The 11,504-nt window shown below is 41.3% G+C and overlaps 2 long non-coding RNA genes across 2 annotated transcripts; both read right to left on the bottom strand.

The window, feature by feature from the left end:
- On the bottom strand, positions 1,298–2,497 carry LOC109822639. The gene is made up of 2 exons (XR_002242199.1): positions 2,207–2,497; positions 1,298–1,629 (listed from the first exon to the last, which is right to left on the bottom strand). It is a non-coding gene; the product is annotated as an uncharacterized LOC109822639 (long non-coding RNA).
- LOC109822631 lies at positions 4,440–5,229 on the bottom strand. Its single transcript, XR_002242198.1, has 2 exons — positions 5,027–5,229; positions 4,440–4,954 (listed from the first exon to the last, which is right to left on the bottom strand). It is a non-coding gene; the product is annotated as an uncharacterized LOC109822631 (long non-coding RNA).

Raw genomic sequence — 11,504 nt, 5'->3', positions numbered from 1 at the left:
TTTTTGAGAAGAAGAAGGCCATGATTTTTTGTCACGTGAACCTCTCTCTTCTTCTCCTTATCATCCTCCTCCTCTTCATCGTCAGTGATTGAAACATAACAATATGCCCTCAATGGATGATTCTCTTCTTCTAGTTGTCGTTGATTTGAAGAAGATGATGACCCTTTTGATCAACTGAACCCTTATTTTCCTTCTCTTCTTCTCCTTCTTGTCGGTTGCATGTGCTTCTTCTTCGACTCTCGTCTTCATTGTTGCTGCTGTCCTTGTTGTTGCTGTTGTTTCTGCCCTAATCAACTCTTTTTCATTGTGGTCATCCTTCTTCTTTACACAAACCCATCTTCTTGATTTTTTTGAAACTCAAAGGTGATTGAAACCAAAGAAAGATCTTTTTTCTCTCACGAGCAGATACTGACTAGGATTGAAGAACTGGTTTTGATCTTTTCAATGTGCATGTAGGGTTCAGATAGCGAGAGATGGATTGAAACTAAGGCCATGGTTTCCTCAATGAAGAAGGAATCCTAACTAATTTGAATTAGGATACAGAAAGTTATAAATGATTAGAAATTTAAGAGTTTCCTAATGCCTAGTCCTACTTGGCGTAGAACTCCTAGAACAGAGGAATTTACCTAATGCTATCAGACATCAACCAATAGTCAATTCAAATTTCTAGCAGAAATAAAATCTCCCCCAATTAACTTAAGTTGCTAAAAAAAACAAATAATTTTAGGTTCAAATAGAGCAAGGAACAATTTTGGGCAAAACTTACAACATAATATATAGATTATTTTAATAAAAAAACTTACAAATATTTCATAGGTTTGATTCAGCTTCAAACCTTAACAGAATTTTGATATACATGAATAAGAATTTTCGGGATCTATTTTATGAGATGAAAAACCAGAATAGTAGCCATGGAATGATTTAGTAAATGCTTCTATCTCACATTATTATCAGTACCATTTTTTTTTAATTTTTAGTTTGTTGCTTCATAGAGAACATAGAATATAAATCTAGGAACTTTTTTTAGGACTCTTACTAGTATCTGTTAAACCTGTTCTGCAACAAAGAGATAATTTGTCATTATTAATTTCTTAAGCAACCAAAGAGTTTGGGAATACTAAACCGTGAAATAATCGTCCCTTCAAAATTATAGAGAATTGGTTTTCTCCAAACAATAACCTCTTTCTGAAAATTTTGCTGAGAGAACGATGCAACCAGATGAACAGAGAGATATGAACATGGATGCAATATATTAACTTGTTTAGTACTTCATCATTATATCACAATCACAATATATAAAAAACACATAAATAAATGTTATTATTTAATACACGATAACAAAGAAACACAGACGAACATATTTGGATAACAAGCCATATACAAACCCGAACACCATCGGTTAAAAATGACTAGAGAAAGTACATGACGGTCATACGATGTTACACCTTTTCAATAATAAGTAAATAAAGACCATCACTTTGTTTGGTGTTATTTCTCAAAACAACGCAAGTAACAATTGTCAAATAGCATGTATGATGCTAGTGAATCCTCCATTGCTTAGTATGGTACTAAAAATGTAAGTACTATACTTACATTTAATCCCCCTTGCTCTTTTTATGGGCATCCTGTCTGCAATTTAAATGAATTATAGTTAGGTTCTCAAAACAATGTGTTTAAATCCCTCTGTTTTACTAACTTAATGAGTTCACAATTGATGCAAAATAATTATGCTCTACGCCAATTGTTTTTGAGAGTTAGTGAAGGCATTTGCTTTTCATATTTCATAAGAACAAAGGCAATCATGGTCACGGGTTGATGGGTATCCTCTAACATGATCATAGGAACTGCTCATATTCAGTATAAAACATGAGAGAATTATTTAACATGGTTTGAACTTATGCAATATAGACCATTAAATACACCAGTTATTTAGGAGAACTGATGAGATTATTATTAATAGAGAAAGGAGGACTAGAAATAGGGTTAAAAGAACTTGGTTGGAAATAATTAAGAAAGATATAATAATAGTTAGATTAACGGATGAGATAAGCCATCAATAGAACTGTGTGGGAGAAAATATGATGCAATACATCCAAGACCAAAGTTTGGAATAACGGCTTTGGTGGTGTTATTCTTGTAATATAGTTACTATCCCTGCTAATACTTAAAAACAGATGTCAATGAATGGAAGTAAAGAGTGACCCACTTGTGAACGGCTGCGTTGAAAGAATTGGTTACAGAAAAGGGGTCAGGAACATAAGATGCTCTCGCAACAATTTCAGCTTCTTCTTCCCTCTTCTTCCAATATTGTTCATCGGTCTCTGCATTGACAGACGATTTTGATACCAAGATCAAGGTGAGGAAAGAGATGAGGAGCAACAAGGAGATGAATCTAGAGTACTTCATTTTCCTAAGCTTCTAGCTTGCTTTTCTCTTTTCTTCTTCTAAACTTCCAGCTTATAGACAAGAGAACGAGAAAAAAGAGGAAGAGAAGTTTAGGGAGAGCCATAGAGGAATTTAAGCACAAATACATGAAACAAGAGAGGACTCGGTCTCTGGATACGAGTTAAATTAGGAGAAAAAGTAGTAGAGGAAGGGACAAAGGCAGCTGTCTCATGGTGGCACAATTACTATTCTCCAACTGTAAGGGCCCGTTTGGATGGGGTATTTTGCCCCAAAAATTGGGAGGAAAGCTGCCAAAATGACAACTTTCCCCCAAAATCGCTTCTTCTGCCAAAAAGCTGCCATTTTGGCAGCTTTCTCATGGTGGCACAATTTCCTAAATTCTAAAAAGGATTCATCGCAGATAGACCCCCTTACTATTCTCCAACTGTAAGGGCCCGTTTGGATGGGGCATTTTGCCCCAAAAATTGGGAGGAAAGATGCCAAAATGACAACTTTCCCCAAAATCGCCTCTTCTGGCAAAAAGCTACCATTTTGGCAGCTTTCCTCCCAATTTTCGGTTTAACTGGAGCAGATGGAACCCCCTTAATGGTCAAAAAAGTTCACTTAGGAAGTCTATCCACAATTTGGCTATAATACATGGGATCTACTAGCAGTTAATCCCTTCTGAAAAAGATAGCCCCGAATCGGGAAGATAAGCCTCCAGTAGTGGCTTTGGTATTTCAAATAAGTGATGATACATGTAGCTCACGGGACTAAATTCATTTGAACACACTATTTCGTGCATGAAGCATCTTCATACAAACTGATATCAATGTGACACACCGTCAAATGATAAAACTAAACTATATGGAACTTTGCTCTCCCATAACGTGGTTTCATTTAATCCTCTAAAGAGGGAAAAAGGTTTGTTCTTCTTACTTACCAAGTGTTATATAAGTTGCAGGACATAATACTTGAAAAACAAATAGTATTCTTTGCAGTTCCAACAGGGATTGATAGAAGCATAAATAAATCACAAATTTACACAATATCTGCCTTGAAATAGAACTGCAAATACTTTCCGTTATCAACTTCACCAAAAACATTCAGTGATATAAACATAACAGAGATGTAAAGATTCTGTGAACAGAAACATTCCCCAGCCCCGTAATTTTACAGTTATCCCTGTTAGAGAAACGAAAGTAAACAAGGGGTACTAGTCAAACCACTATTTCAAATCTTCTGGCTTCTACTCGTCAGTCAGCCTAAATTCTTGCAAAAAGAATCGCTACTCGAGTAGAAATTTCCAACCACTTAAACCATCTCGCCTAGATGTTCTTTGCAACTCTTAATCACCGGCATGTTACTCCAACGAATATTCTCATAAGTGGTTTATATAATCCAACCTTCTTGGAGATCTTCTCTCTCTAAATTTGATTCACGAACAATCTAATGAAAATGGAAAGAAGTCTCACGGAATATTGCCTTGTAGTCCTGAGATTGAAAAACCTAATTAATGAACATATCTCAGCGGTTCTATTTAACAACAGAAGTTGGAGTTGAGGCCTATATCCAGCTAGCCACTGCCAAACAAACAAAACTAGAGAATACTTCGGAAGCAGGCTTTCAAGGACAGAATTCCATTTTGTACGCATACAAGTCTTTGCTTCTGGTAGGAGCTTGCGTGCCATAACTTTGCTCTATATGGAACTTGCTTAACTCTGGATGGGGGGCATGAGCTCCCATCTTACTCCTAAAAATTCAGTGCACCTACTTCCACGCAAACAAGGCATATGGAAGGAGCAAAAGAAAAACATTGGCCAAGTGGCTAACTGTCGTAATATTTGAAACGCGGTTTAAATCATACATCAACATGCAATTAAGCCTAAACTTCATAACACATAATGCGTAACAGATATCTACTAAGGATCTCCATCGTAATAGGCCATAAAATTAAAAGACCCAAAAAATTCTCCCTGTTTAGCGACATCCAGGAAGGGGGAAAAAAGGATATCAGGATTTTGAGAAGTTCTCCATGACCTACAGTTGTCAACTAAGCACAACAGATGCAATTCCATCTCTTTGAACAGTAGCATGATCGACTCCAACATCAAAATAACAACATGCCACGATGCTTGCCGACGACATGATTTACTAGCAAGCATTGTATAATATCTACGGAAGCGACTACGAAAACACATAAATCATTTGTTCACACAATATCTCATATATAATAGGGAATGGCATGATGCTACTACACTCCCTCAACGAACACCTCAAAGGCATAACATGAGCTTGGGTCTATCAGATAAAGAATACAGCAAAAGCACACAAAGCAAGAAAGTATCTCAAGCGATGGAGCACATTACGGTGGAGATGACGAACACTGTCCTCAGCGAGCACCATTTCCCGCCATCCATCTACTTCTTGTATCGGGCGACCTCGGCTTCGTTCGGGAAGAAACCCATGAGCCTCCCAGCCGAATTCTGATACGCGTACATGAACCCACCCATGACCCCGATCAGACCCCCGGTCACCATCGACGGGCCTCGAATGTTGGGCTTGATCCCTGCGGACAAAGCCTCGATTAGGGGAATCAAACGAAGGAGCGAATTTCAAGAGAAACTGAAGAGACTGAGACCGGAGAGGTAGCCGACGGTGACGGAGACGGCGGTGATGGTGGAGAGGCGGAGGAAATCGAGGGTGTTGAAGTTGGCTACGGTTTTTGCGAAGGGAGGGTTTCGATCGATCACTGGGAAACCGAAACCTAACCCTAGCTCAGCGCTACCTCGCCCGCACAGAGAGCGTACTTCTCTTGCATTCCGACTTGGGTCTTCGGGTTAGGGCCCTGTATTTTAAATTGGATCCCATCCGCGTTTTTGGATTTATATTTTTGATGATGGCAGCCCATGGTTAGCCCATCTGATTGTTTGAACTGAAATTTTGGTGGTTAATTTCACAAACTCCCTTGACCTTTGGACGGCTTTGCACATAACCCCTTGAACATGGTTTATCTTAGAAATTTAGTTCCTTCCCAATTAATTAATACCGACAAGAATCTTTTTAGTTGCTGTATACTCCATGAAATAGGGATCGAATCCAGAGTGGACTTTGAATTTGTAGGCTTGAAGAAAGTGCCATGATATTTCCCTGTACCCTTAAATAAATCGAGGTCTATCATCCTATGGAGTTAATCGTAGATTTCTTTAGTTAATCCAACCAAAAACTTGTTTAAGGTTTCATTTTCTTGTCGTCCAAAATTTGACCGTGGGTTAATTGCACATGCATACACAATATAGTATTAACATTTTTGGCCTTATTCCCATGTAGTTTCATTTTGGCAGACCCATCCCCATCCACTAGTGGAAAAGCCAGCATCGCTGACGGCAACTTCGCTGACGGGATATTCCCGTCAGTGATGTTTATATCGCTGACGGGTATTCCCGTCAGCGAAGTTGCCGTCACAGATAACTTTCGCCCGTCGGCGATGTTATTATTGCCGACGAGAGAGAAACATCGCTGACGGGTAGCCCGTCAGCGATGTTTGAGTTATATTTCACGCGATCGATCAGGCCCGCTTTCGTTCCCAAATTTCAAAACCCTAAATTCTGTAAGCGCCGCCGCCGTCGACGACCTTCTAGGCCCGCTTTCGTTCCCAAATTTCAAAACCCTAAATTCTGTAAGCGCCGCCGCCGTCGACGACCTTCTTGCAGCTCCGACTCGCCGCCCTCGACTCCCACTTCACACGCCGACGCCGTCGCCATTACCCTCGCGGCTGCCCTAGATCAAGTTCTCCGATCACATGCGTACCTCTCTCGCTCCTCCTCTCTGACTTCACCGCCCGTGCGCCGACTCCCCGGAACGCCGAACCGCCGTAGCTCTACCGACTCGCGGCGCGGCACCGCCCCCGCTGCAACTCCGCCCCAGAGTGCAATTAATCCGTCTCAAAACTTTTTGGGTATCTGCCTTGGCCTCCTGTAATTTTTTGTAAATTTTTTTGTATATTTTAGGTATTGTTGTAAATTTTTAGGTTATTCTTTGTTTGTAAAGTTTTGCTCCAAATTTTTTTAGCGTCTTTTAGGTCATGTTTGTAAATCTTTCGCGGGATTTTTTGTAAGACTTTCTTTGATGTAACTTTTAGGTATTTTGTTGTAAATTTTATTAAATTAGCCAATAATAATTGATTAACAATAAGTCCGTCTCGCTTTGAGTTAAGCATATAATAGTTACCACAAATAAAACACATTTTTAGTAACTCACCTTAGCAAGCATGCGCTTTTGCGAATTACTGTGGGGTTCCCGACACTTTAACTAACAAGAATTCCGGCTTCGCATACAGTCTATGTATACACTTGCTGTTATTATGCAAGCATGTTATCTTCCACTACCTCATTAAAAAATAAGGGGAAAAAAGATGCCACCACTAGCTATGCTAGACAATATAATGGCGGAGAACATTAATAGTTTCGATGTGCGGGTTGTACATGCTCAAGTTTATTTTAGAATATAACCTTGGTGAAATTACCTTATATTTCTCCGCTCAACTGTGATTGTTCATCCTGAGTTATTGAGTTCTACATACTCACACAGGCAGGTTTGTCCAATAACACTTAAACTTAATGAGAGGTTTCTCATTATATCTTTGAAATATCAAGGGGGGTTTTACTTGAGCAGTTGCTTCCAAAGTTTTAAAGGAAAGGAGGGTTTACTGGTTATTTTGACGCCACCCTCTAGCGCAATACAGATACTTCCATACTACAAGGCTTAGTCTCTTTGCGACTCTCAGTACGATGGTCCTACATCTCTCGCAAAAATTTGTTGATATTCATGTTGATAATAGTGGCGGCCGAGAAACGCCTCTCTAATATTCCTTTCTTAGAAATTATTTCTGTAATTTTACGGTCTTTCGTTGGTTTGTTTGCTGGATCTGGAGTATTTGATTTCTTTTGCAATTGCCTCATGCAGGACGCATCCCAAGCGCGTGTCTTACGTTTTTTGGATGCAGTGCAAGAAGATCCATAGCCCGCGCCGGTCATCGGTAATTCTTGTCCTTTTTTGATTCTTGCAGCCGTTCAAAATTGTTTTCTGCATATTTGAAAATTTTAAGGACGGCGGTGTACTCAGTAAGTCGTTACCCCTAGTTCGCCGTCCCTCTAATATTATTGGATCCGTGGAGTTCTCTTATCTGCATATAAACTCACGCCAATTCTTAGCTTAGAATGCTGAAAATACTTTTTACATCTAAAGAGAATAAGTGTGGATTTTAATGTTAGAGTATGCTCACATGCAATAATTATTAGATCCTGTCCGCGTGAGGATTTCCCCTTTCTCCGTACAGGTTAGGAATACAGTAGTTGTATCGTCTATCTCTGCTACAAGCTGTTGACGCATTTCTCGTGATCCCATTAAAATTTTCGATAACACTGCGCCGCCCCGCATTGTTCCTCGTGTACAATAAGTGTATGTCTGTTTGCGTTTCGTTATAATCGATCCGTGATATCGGGCATGATGATCACCGCCACTTATAACAGTCCGCACAGTGTACTCGGAGCAACAGCGGGTAGGTGCTCGGCTCGAAATCTTTTTTTTAAGAAGTAAAAACCGCCATAAAGATGATGAATGCATGTGAGACACTTCACTATATTGCCCTAATGGGAGTAGGCTCCATTTCCGTATGACAGCGCGTTAAAGCTATTGTATAATATACTGAGCCGTTTACGAGTTTTAACTCCCACGCTCAATAGGGTGTTGTGTCCTGGAATCTCGAGTTATTTCTATACATGAACCATGCGGTTGGAAGATAGTAGCCGACGTCAGGGCGTCTCTGCGTGGGCCAGGAATCCGGATGTCGGGGGATGGTCAATGAATCACGCAAGCCGTTAATTTTTGATTGCGCGGTTGACTAATTAAAGAGATTCAACATTATCGCTAATTATTGGCTAATCATCATACAGGATCGAGGATAGTTTCCCGAGAAACAAATCATGATCGATATTTCCTCGTATGATAGAATGGAGGGATAGTCGGATCCATAAACGATGGGAATAAAGTCATATTCATACAATTACGCGTTGGCCCAGATCCACGACAAGTTAGAATAGTGATGTTCGTGTACCTCGTCCCTCTTCTTTGCCCACGGCTTCGGGTTTGGTGTTGGTACAAAAAAAAAATAGGGCGTTGTGGACATAAAAGTGATTTACAAAAACACTTAGGATATCCGGCGTATTTCCATGGAGGGCCAGTACCAAATCATTGGACCGTTTCACGATCGGTGAGACCACACCGGATCCTGTGAAAAGAAACTTGGAGCGTCGTTCCATGGCTGGGGAACATACCCGCGTAGCGTCCGCGGGCTTATGGCGAAGAATAGGATGATACGAGAATAGACTGATACACATGGTACTCGGTATGCTCTCATCACCGGGATATTGTTAAACAGCTTCCTGAATATAGCCATCAATGCTGAAGATGGCCGAGGATGCTGACCGGAGTGCAGCAAATGCTGGACCTGTGTGCCACAAACTGATCATGAGGAGCTAGCGCAGATACATGAAATTAATTAACCGGACAATAGAAAGATGATCTGTATGAGGGTTTGTACCCGACTTCACCAGGTTATCCATTATATGCCCTGCGTCCTTTTTTACGGTATAAAGCTCTCTTTAGCGGAGATCAAACTAACCCGGTGCGAATGGGCGGGGATAAAATATTTTAATATCGTTGGCCCCTTGCTGTTGGCTGCAGAAAAAAGTCATTCCAAATGCGGAAGAGATAGCATACCAAAAATTACTGATAACCAAAGAAGATTGTTTCCGCTTTATTAGGACTTGACTTACAATAAATCGACGCAATGCCCTAAATTGAATTGATATCCTCTACTATAAGCGATAACCAAAGCATCTTCCAGCGCTAGTCGTCCACATGTTGCTGGCCGGAGTAATCGCGGCTACGGCGGGTTACCAAACGCCAAAAATTATTACAACACGGGTCTATGCTTCAGCAAAAGAAGCATTTCCAGCACGAAGGTCCTGCGCATTCTTCCCCTTCGAATACCAAGGGCCTAAAAACGGTTGTATACTGAATAGAACGACTACTGCCTAAGCAATATGAGGTGGCCCAGCATGGAAAAAACCCGTACCTGATGATTCGGTATCAACAATCGAGACATCCGCGCTGACTGCCACGAGCGCGTCCGGCAAGCATATGCTTATAGGAACTTTTCCTTGTGGTTTGCGAATCGGCTCGCTTGGCTCGCCTGGGATGGCCGGCGGTTCTCGGCGCTCGACGGTGCCAGGCAATTGCTTAGCACTAGGTTTGTCTAGCGACGGATTCAATACCACTTTGGATAATGCATGTTCCTGGTTGGTCACCGTGCTACATGGGGGCGATCAGACCCGGGTCGTCCGCTATTAGACGCCCTTATCAACTTTGCACCTTGGCTTTGCCAGTGTGAAACAACCGTATATGATACTTTCATTGTGAGATACCAGGCAATGCATCGGCACCACGCGCAATGACATAGATGTGTTTCGATCTAGAGACCCGCCTAATTTGATGAGTTAAAAACGCAACGTCATGGACTGAGAGGCGCTTCATGACTTATTTTGATACTCGATTAGTGCAAAGCAGTCTTTCACGTTACCTACGTGCTATCTTCTTACTCATGGCAACAACTCTTTAATGATTTTCGCGCAGCCTATGCCGCAATCTTCTGCAGGTCTTCGGTCTACAAGGGGGCAACATCATGCATGGTCGTGTGCTGGTCCAGGAATCTCAAAGGCGTCCTTTTATCTGCCAGCACAGTCTGAAAGTTTTGTTATGCGTTCTAATAGAAGCCGTGGGCCCTGTGCGCTTGAAACATTACAACAACGACTGTAGGGTACTAGAACAAAAAATGCGCTCAGCAAGTTTGTTGCCTCGTCCGTTGCGGAAGAGAGAGTGGGCTCCAGCCGTCCATTACGATCGGCGGATCATTCTGTACATTTGCTTGAGATCCGTTCGCGCTGCGTCAGGTTTGTGGGAAAAGCAAGCGCTAGGCTTCGAAAGGAAGATTACCTGGTCGAGCTAGAGGGAACTGCGCGTACTTGGAACAAAACGGATACAAACGATCAAGAGGACGGAAGCACGAAGTCGGTGCCATCTAGTGGATGGGGTTGAAGTTCTGTTAAAATTACCTTCAGCGATGGACAAAATTCAAGCATTTTTTTCAACTCCCCTATCTGGAAAGACCGCTAAAAATACGTCACAAACTTGCGACGTTTATGCACATCTGAACAAAAATATTGCTGATAATCTTTGTCCACACTGTGTGCAAGATGCTAATACAATCAAAGTGTGTATGCCATCTACCGCGATAGCTCGTCGATGATCTCAACTCGCCTATTGAACATCTAGAGACGCGAACGTGCAGCAAAACAAGTGTCGGAATTCAAATGACCGCATGTAGAGTTTGCCTGCGCGGTCTCGCTAACTTACAACTGTCGAAAGGTTCGAGGATCGCAAACACTTTAGTCAGAAGTTCCTCCAAATCAATAATAAGTTACCCATGAGGGTACCCGCAAACATTACTCGTAAACTATTGCTCCGAGGTGCAGAAAGGAAAACGTCATTTAGCGGCGCCTTGAAACACTTCATGATTACTCACGTGCTTCTTCATCAATTTGCTACCTGTCGGCCCACGTACGCCTGTAGTATCTATGCAGAATAAAAAAAACAGCTGAATTTTCATTATTAATTTTTGTGATTTTCAGGAAAGGCTTGTATTCTAAAGTGTATAGACGCTCCGTGACTTGAGGAAACTTGGAGACAATATTTCAGAAACAATTGTTGTGGAACATGCGGAGCATTGCTCTTTTTCCTCCATCTTTTTCTTCAGCGAATAAATGGCTTCTCTTTACTCAACATCTCGCTGGGAGGAGGCCGTGCCGCAAATACGCACACGACCACGGTCCATTGATCGCTGGCGATGTATTGCCAAACTACGCACGAGCTTAGTATTTAGCAGTACTTGTTTAATCGGTACCTATCCCAATACTTTTTATATCGTACTTAAACCTGTCAATATCTTCTACATATATATCTGGATTATTATCCATTTTTAGATATTTGGGTTCAATTGA

This window comes from Asparagus officinalis, chromosome 1 (genome assembly GCF_001876935.1).
Source record: "Asparagus officinalis chromosome 1, Aspof.V1, whole genome shotgun sequence".
NCBI classification, from domain to species: domain Eukaryota; kingdom Viridiplantae; phylum Streptophyta; class Magnoliopsida; order Asparagales; family Asparagaceae; genus Asparagus; species Asparagus officinalis.
Note: the sequence above shows the minus strand (reverse complement) of the source record. Positions and strands in the feature narration are given on the sequence as shown.